At 38.1% G+C, this 9199-nt stretch overlaps 1 long non-coding RNA gene across 1 annotated transcript in view; it reads right to left on the reverse strand.

Annotated features, from left to right (window-relative positions):
• LOC113998436 overlaps window positions 1-9199 on the reverse strand; it is an 88247-nt gene that overhangs the window by 49322 nt on the left and 29726 nt on the right. Inside the window, exons 7-8 of the long non-coding RNA XR_005564387.1 lie at window positions 2929-3003; window positions 1518-1567 (exon numbers count right to left, since the gene is read on the reverse strand). This is a non-coding gene — a long non-coding RNA (uncharacterized LOC113998436). The remainder of the gene's footprint in view (window positions 1-1517; window positions 1568-2928; window positions 3004-9199) is intronic.

Here is a 9199-nt window from a genome sequence, read left to right on the forward strand (position 1 = left end):
AAAAAAAAAATCTGTTATAATGAGTTAGCAATGCTAATTCCTGGAAAGAGAAATCTTCTGGAAAAAGAAGAAAAGACAACAAGTACATGAATAGAAAACAGCACACCCACTCCTAATGAATCTTCCTTAAAAGCACAGCAGTAAGGAACAGTCTTAGGATAACTAACAAACATACAGTAAGTTTATATGAATACTTGTCCACAAATTTCAGCACTGTAGACATGATATAAAATACCAGCCATTTCCATGCAAGATACGAAGGCACAGTGTCTGGGGAAAAGAGAAGGAAGTTGGCATAATTAAAATAGATTATATGCACAGACAAAAATCATGCAGACTTGGGTGTTTGCAGCTTCCTTGACATGCAGGCCCAAGTTATCATCCAGTACCAAAGAGGATGATGACAGTATTATATAGCTGTTTATTTGAATTTCATTCCTAACAGTAAATACAATACAAGGAAAAAGGCAAACACATTGGATCTGTCCTCCCTAATTGCTCATCCACGCCTCTTCTTTCCTACACGCTACAGGTCATGGCTATCTGCCCTAAATCAAATATCAAAGCACCAAGAGAAAATTTCCCTCGGGAAAAAACCTTCAGCCTTTGTATTTATGTGTGTCCTCTCTATATTATACACACCATTTTTTCCTAGTGCAATAACTCAAGAATAGCTTCTGTCAGAGTTCAGATGGAAGGGAGCCCGAGGCAACCCCCTGAGTCCTGCACCAATGACTTTTATTCTTGTAGTGTATTTTTTGAGGGATGGAACTATAAAGACAACTCGAAGTTCCAGACCTTTGCCAACCACAGTTTCTTGTTTCTTTTAGTTCTGTCCTAAGCAAGAGAGGAATTTGGAAAAGTAAATGCTGGCAGCTCCTGTTTGATTTAACAGATAAGCTTTATCTGAATTAAGGGTTGGTACAGCAAGTGTTACCCCACTGGGCACAATTCAGGTTGAGCTAAAGCAATGAAGAAATTACTCAGGGAAGTTAAACTCACATGGACAATCCTACCAGGCATTCCCTCAAAAGTGTGAAGAGTTCTAATTCCACATCTGTAGAATATCAAGACTGAGAATGGAAAATATTTATGGCACGGTTGGGCTCTTGTGAAGTGGAATATATGAGATGGTAGGAGTTTTGTTTTGTGCCATTAGTCCTGGAATGTTTCTAAACTAAATGAATCTGTGAAGAAAGAATTACAAGCAATAGGACTGAGAGGAAATACAGCAGGTTTCAGGAGCGATGTATTCCTATTTTAAAATATGTCTTCTTGCAGAGATGCAACTATGGATCAAAATTTGGTCTTTGAATCTTCATGTGTAAGAGTTATGTATTTGAGTTCATATTTATTTGGATGCAGTAAATTACTTTTTATAAAAAAAAATTTGGGGGGCAGACTAACGATGGTGTAATCCAGCAAGGATTACTTCCAAGGCTGCTGCTCCTACTTGGTAAAGAATAGTATCCAATCTATTGCACACCTTCCAAATATACTGTAAAACACACACTTACTGTGGCAACCTGCTCCTTGAGGGATCTCGTCTGCATGACTCCAATAACAGCTAAAGGAAAAAAATGGAAGAAATGCCAAGAATTAATCACAAGCTGAGAAATTATCCCTAAAACAACTGCACAGTAGTATAGGAGCTGTTCTCTACACAATGCAAACTACTGCAATATTTTGCACTTCAGAGGGTCAAACTGAAAGGTGTATTTGGGAGTATAATGTAGTAACACTTCTTCAGTTGTGATGTGTTACAGTTTTGAAGTTAATACTTGCTTAATCTAATGATACAGTATTCAATCTCACCTAATCAGGTTAGGCACCAACAAGCAGAGCCTGTTAACTGGGTTTGGGAACAATGCTCGAACTTTTCAAAGGTAAGGTCATGACACATCTTGATGACACTACAACAAATAAATGGTACTTCTAATTCAGTACTTTTATGCTAACTCAGAAAAAGAACATCTGCTCAACTGCAGGCTTTCTGCATTTCAACCATGAAGTATTCCAATTAACTTCAATGTTAATGGGATCACCAGGAAATACCCAGACACTGGAGAAGTCACAAAGCAGAACAACAACATCCTCAGTAGCATTTAGCGAAAATTCACTCAAGATGGTTGGTAATTAACAGTGACAACACAGAAACTCTTAAGCTACTTTGAAAACGAAAACATCAAACAGGAAACAAGTTCAGCCAGACCATAACTTCAGAAATGAGGTCTACATCTCATGACTCGTTATTGGGAAAAAAAACCCACAAAATCAATAGACCCCACATCTTCTCTGCTAATACTGAGTCTGCCTATGCAAAAAAACCTTGGGAAGAACCCCCACAAAGGCCAAAGGCAGACTTTGAGCTTTAGACGTGTCACCTTACTAATAAATAATCATTCTGCTACTTTAATAATCTCTGAAAGCTTTTAAAACACATCCAAGTGTCCCTGCTTCACAAGCCGTTCACTGACACTCAATGCCTGGAATGTCAGCAAATATTACAGGGTTGCAAGAGGAATATTCCTTGCTTTGGTCACATGATTGTCAGCTGAAGATGACCAGAAAGTTTATTTAGATGTCTTCTTCATTTCTGCTACCTTCACTGTGTAAGGATTTCATTTCTCAGCACAGAATTGAAGGTCAGCAGAAAAGCTTGATTCTTAAGTACTTAATTGTCTGAATGAAATGGACCCATTTTGACCTAAAACTTCTGGTCTTTTTTGTACTGTTTACTCATTTTCAAAAATACATGTGTTCTTCCATAAGACCAATGCAAATCCATCTCTCTTCAGAGGCCAAATAAGAAATTCATTTTCCACATAAAACTAATCCTGAATTCACTTCTTACAAATACTTGAAAAGAAAACTCAGTATGTCCTGAGGGTGAATTTTCCTCAGATCTCTTCACTGGAGAAAACTGACCTCCCAGTAGAGGATCTGTTCCCTTAGAGTCATCTGCAACCAGCCTTTAACTTGCTCTCTCGGTCTTCCCCTGTCCTGAATAAAGAGAAACAGACAGTTACTGAAAAATGTTGGTCCAAGTTTGTGGTTTGGTAACCAGCAATCTCTGTGTCAAAAGTCCTTTTGCCCAGTATCACATTGTGAAGCCTAAAAATAACCTGGCCTCTATATTTACACTGTTGGATAAGGTAAGTCACTAAATTCATGTTCAAAACATGTAAATAAAAATTACTTACTTTTCAGAAGTGCTGAGACCTGAAAACAGTAAACAGCATAAATGCCCATCACGTCTTAAAATCAGCCCCCTGATCTGCAGCCTGAACATGGCGTTGGATGTGTAATTTTAGACGTCTAGATTTTAAATGCTTCCTAAAAACAGTCTCAATAAAGCTGGTGACAAGCTAAAACAGGAATTTAGAGGCCTGCTGGTTTTTCCCAGTCATATAGGTTCTTTCTGCTTTTCCAGCCCAAGTGTTTTCAGCTGTAGGTGTGACCAAACAGGCAGTGGGATTCACTGGTACATTTAGGACTCTGCTGCAGGACCCCCTGCAATGGGTGTACACGGTTTCCATGGACATTCAAACGAGCTGGGCATGTGCTACAGGGGAAATCTTATTTGGCAGGTGACACCACCACACAGCATTGCAATGCACTGAGTACACAGACAAATCCTGCTTTCATCCTTCTGCAGCAGCAAAGCCCCATTAGCTGACACTCCCTTCCCTGAACCAATCATGGACATATCCTTGTTGTCATTTAAATATATTCCTGTGAAGGACGGGCAGCACAGGATAATTTATTTTCACAGAGACGAGCAGCTATAATGATTAATGGGAACATAATTTCCCATAACACAGGGATACTAAAAAGAGAAAGAAATGTGGGACAAGTTATGTAATGTGCACTAACTGAAATATGCTGCATGTCTCTGAAAGGAGACACGATCCTGCTCTCTCTGGAGTGAACAAGAGCTTTGCCACTGAGGGAAACCTCAGTGTTTCAAATCACAGCTCTAGTTCCCCAAATTTATTCTAATTTACAGTGCAGTACTCTTGTGAGCAGCATCAGGGACAAGCTGAGGAAGAAGAATTAAAAACTACTACACCCAACAGCAGAATATTCACTACATGACATATTCCCATCTCACAAAGAACAGTATCATCCCTGTTGACACCTAGGTCTAAAACTTGGGGACCCCAAGAACTGCCTTGCCCAAAATGCCCACGGACAAAGCAAGGTTAACACAGTGGCCCTGTGTCAGGACTGAGGGGTCACCCAGACTTTGAGACATTAGTCTGAATCATTTACAAATAGCAACTGTACCCAGAGGAACAAGTGTCTTGGAAAGAAACCACTGTTACCTAGGGTGACACTTCTCCTGGAACCGTGCTGAAGTTTCCAGGACAGACTCCCTTCAATTCAAGGGATTATAAGGCATGCTCACAATGTTTTTCCTCAGGGCAGCAGGAGTATCACAGCATTTCTTGTGGTAATAATTTCTTCTTCTCATTTTTCTTGTCAAACAGAATTAGGTGCCTGGTCATAGGCACTTATGTACATGCCTGCATCAAGGAACAGGATGTTTAGCTCAGGTCTAATGGTCACCTCCCAGGCCAAAGGAGGCAGAACTGAACCCACAGCTTAACCATCTGCATCTCACAAGTTAACTCTGACATCACGAGCAACAAGCAACAACAGTACAAAAAAATTTAGTCTACTAGCCATAAAATTAAATTATGTGGCACAGGCTGAAATTCTGCAAGTAAATCTGGTTTTTTTTCATATAAAAAGTAATTTTTTAGGTTAGAAATTTCCATTACAGAAGATGTAACAAATAACTTCCACAACTCAAAAAGCCCACAAGTCCTACAGATCTACTGACAACACAGAGCATTCCCTTGGTAAGACACCCAGTTGGCCCTTAACCAGTACAACAGTAGAAAATATTTAGAAAATCTACTCAGAAAGTAAATTTGGAAAATATGTCAGCTATTAAAATAGTTTAATTAAATTATTAACTATTAAATTAAATTATTAAATCTATGGAATTAATTTTACCCACTTTGTCCTACTGTGCTTGGACATGTTTTAAGGGAAAAGAATATCTGACCAAAAAAATAACAGGACTTTCAGTAGCTGCTACATTAGTTATCATCAGTTCTTCTAGTAAAACATTTGACAATATAAATCAGATTTATATTTAAGCTGTGTGCTTGTGATATGGCATACCAGGTGGCTGTGAAGCTGCAAGACTGTACCACGGTCTGGTTTCCATATTTCTAGTGTTGGGAAGAATTCAGATGAGGATTAATCATAAAACAGATGGAAGAGACTATTTTTATAAGGGAAAAAAAATTGTTACTTTCCACAGGGGGAAAATAGACAAATGTTTTTTCAGTTAATAAAGTGGATGCTGATACAGGGCCTTGCAAAAGAAGTAATTAGAAGTTATGCTAGATTATATTCTTCATGTAGACAAAAGAATCTGCCTGGAACATGAATAAACTAAAAGATCTCTGGATACAACTATAATTCATATAAAGTTCATTGTTATAGAAGATGGCATGTTCTCTTTCCTGGGAGAATTCAGTTGACCTAAAAAAATATAAATAAAAAATACACTTGAATAAGTTTGCACCCCAGAAAGTTTATCAGTTGGGGGAAAGAATTAGAGCCAGTGATAAATGAAGCCTGAGATTCTAAAGGAATATTGACATTTTTTTCCACTGAAGTACTACACAGAAGTCCCAGGCGAGATGATGAACTGTACAGAATACCAAACAAAGGAAGAAGAAATACTGAAAACATGCTTGGTTTATATTTTTGTTTTGGGAAAAAGCGTTTAAACTAACAGAAACACGCCAGCAATAAAAGTTACTGGGTTACCCTTCTGCAGAGCACTTCTTAATACCTTTTAATACAAGGGCATTTTCCTGCCAATTTTTCCCTATGAAAACACTTGGCCACCATTCCTGGTTGGTTTTGTTTTTTCATTGACTATTTCCTGCCCACACAGTTCCTGTGAGTGCTCACCACAGTGTTCCCACTTAGCCACAACTCCACCTCAGCCTCTCTGCCTTTACACTCCGGTGACACTCTCAGCTTGGCAGATTTATTTCATTTAAATACGATTAAATTTAAAGACTTATTTCATTTAAAATTATTTCAACCTGAAAAGCTATACAACTCATAATTAATAAACACAGGCTTGATGTTGCTTATGCCTGGATGTCGGAAAAATAGTCCAGACACTCTTCTTTCTGTTCAAATTTGTTTATAGCTCTAGAAACCCTTATTTTGTCCTGCAGTCCACTTTTGTGCTGAAGGGCTCTTGAACTTGTGCTTCCACTAGTGGAGTCATGCTCCAGAGCTGTAACCCCCAGCAGTCACTAGACCAAACACATAAAGTTGAACAGGTGTTTATTGGTAGAATCAGGAGCTCATTTTTCTTTAAACCACAAATTATTTCCCCCCTGATTATTCTCAGCTTTGTTTACCGGTGTTTACCATTTTAAGGCTGATTTTTAAGTGGGGGAATTTTGCTCTCTTCTTTGTTTATTTCTAAGAGTTCTCACTGCCCTGACTTAAAAACAAACATCTGAGCTGCAGACCACATATAAAGGACCTCGCCCTGCTCACAACAAAAGTCTCCTTGTCTTCTCTGAGTTCATTTCAAACCCCCAAATTTATAGAAGTTAGATCAACCAGATCCTTGCAGAATGACTTCTGCCACCATCACAAGCCAAGCTTGTAGCTGCCTTACCAGAGACAAAAGAATTCAATGGATATGAAGAAGGCAAATACTTTTGCTCTGAATCGGGACTGACAAAGTGCAGGAAAGCAGAGCCAGACCAGCAATGCTGTTAAAATGTCAGGATTTCATCTCAAGTTTCAAAGTTGAGGGTTTTTTTTCAAATTCTAGCTCCTGCATTCACAAGAATCTGAGCTTTCCAACAGCTCCTTTCCAGAAAATTGAAAAGATGTCTGAAGAGCATGTCAGACAAAAATTATTATATACTTTCCTTGCAATGCAGTTAAAAATACACATTATTTATAAACTGTTGTCCTGAAGATGGATCTTTATTCTGAATGGTTGGGTTTGTCAATACAAAGTTAGAAAAATAAGTATGGAATTAATCTGCTAATCTGATAGTATCAATAGAGCTCATAAAAATAAAATACACATTGAGGATTTTCATCTTCAAATACTTTAAAAACATACTGCATTCTTTACCTTTATGAAATGTATTTTGGACTAAACTTTCCCCCTTCACCTTCAAAAACAAAAGCTCCAAGATACTCTGCCAATTTGATGTTTGGCACTCTTCAGCAAACAGAAGAAGTTCAACAACTTGGCAGAAGAGTCAGTCTTTCCTTTAAACTCCCTTTTCTTCGGGAATACTTCCTTTCAAAATCACAGTACCAGCAGCAAAAGCTAACAAAAGAAAATTCTCAGGTATCCAAACACTTTAGAGAAGGCACCTAAACAGATTCACTAGATATGGAGAAAGAAATGAAGGATCAAGAGAACCTATTTCCAAACAAACATCAACCTGCCAAAGAGATGTGCATGCCATGCAACATTTAAGAAAGCAAGGATGCTCTCTTTTTGAGCCACTTATGCAGACACACCTCATGTTTGTGACACTATGTCAAAATCTAATGTTGTTACAAGCAAGGAGAAGACTTGTGTCCTTTTCATGAAAGAAAAAACTACCCAAATAATATGTCAAGCCCACATTGCAGTGGACCACCCACAGAAACAAATGAGTTTTTAACCAGACCATGAGAACACGCACATGATAAATTAAAGCTCCCTGGCCTGCTGCTGGCTCTGATTAAGTCTTTGACAGCACAGGCCTGTGCTTGTGGCCTTAGCCCTTGGGATTAAACCAGGCTCTCAGCTTTGTGTTTTCTGAAAATGAGTATTTCAACTGGAAATAAAGTATGAAAGTGTCAGCCAACACTTTACACTCATGCCATATCTGTTGTTCTTGTAGCCCAAATTCCAACCATGCCCACACTTCCACAGCATCCCAGGCCTGCTGAGGCAATTGTCCCATTCTCAGGGAGGAGCAGGGATGGCATTGTGCCTCCAGGGGGAAAAAAAGCTCTGCTCCATCACCACTTCCGCACAGAAAATGTATTTCTAATATGCCTGTCCTAAATTCAGAAGGGTCCCAGAGCACAGAAAAAGTGCTGCTGAAGAAATGCTCCTTGCTCCTTCTGTCTATTATTATGGATTATTTAACTGCAGCCAAACACAGACCACAGTCTCCAATGAGTTGTACCCATCAAACCATGAATTTCAATGAGGTGAAGTATTATTTAACAACTAAGATAATTAAGTCAGCCTGTGAGTCTGTGAACAAGGGCAACGTTTACCTGTCATCCTCCTTTAGGTCTTTTTTATGTTACAGGCAAGGCAGTTAAAACAGGAGGGCTATTTTTGGTGTGTTTTGATTTTTGGGCTTTTCTTTTGCAATCTTTCTGTGCAAATTGTTAGTAGGTCTGATGTGGCAAATGTAAATCCCACAAAGATAATGAAAATACTAAAGCATAGAATATCTTCTTATGGATCCCAGAGAAGAGAATTATATATATATACCTTTGGATCCCAAACAAAAAGACAATAGTAACAATATTTTGAAAAGCCTATCAAACACATACACATTACTGAACACATTATGTCAATATCTCAAATATAATGACCTCTTGCCAGTCTGTCCAATGTAGCTACAGAGAAATTACCAGTCCAGCAGTTAATTGAAATGAAAATATTTAATTTTTTATCTGAAAACAATAATGATTTCTTTTCCCTAAGCAAAACTTAAAATTGGGCATATTAAAAAACACTAGTTTTTTCCACACTTTTCATAGGCAGGGAAGTATATTCCGGATAATGCTACAATTTCTTTTTTTCATTCAAACAAATTTGAATTTAGAACTGCCTCTGACAGAATGCAGGACATATTCCATGAAAATTTATAATAAAATTTACAACAAGACTTAGTCTCATTTGCAACACATGTAGGAGGTTTAGGTTCAGAATTTAGGCAAACCCAAGATTATAGGTACACTTATATCTATGGGGGCCAGTTTCATTTTAAAAAGCAACTGTTGGCAGTTTACCTAAAGGACCAGTCTAATTTTAAAAAGTAACTGCAGGCAATTTATCTCTACCTAATTTATTCTTTGGCTCCAGTCAGGTATTTCTCAGTATGTAATACCT

The sequence above is a fragment of the Pipra filicauda genome, unplaced genomic scaffold (assembly GCF_003945595.2).
Source record: "Pipra filicauda isolate LSUMZ 115617 unplaced genomic scaffold, ASM394559v2 scaffold312_size1046226_pilon, whole genome shotgun sequence".
Classification (NCBI taxonomy): Eukaryota; Metazoa; Chordata; class Aves; order Passeriformes; family Pipridae; genus Pipra; species Pipra filicauda.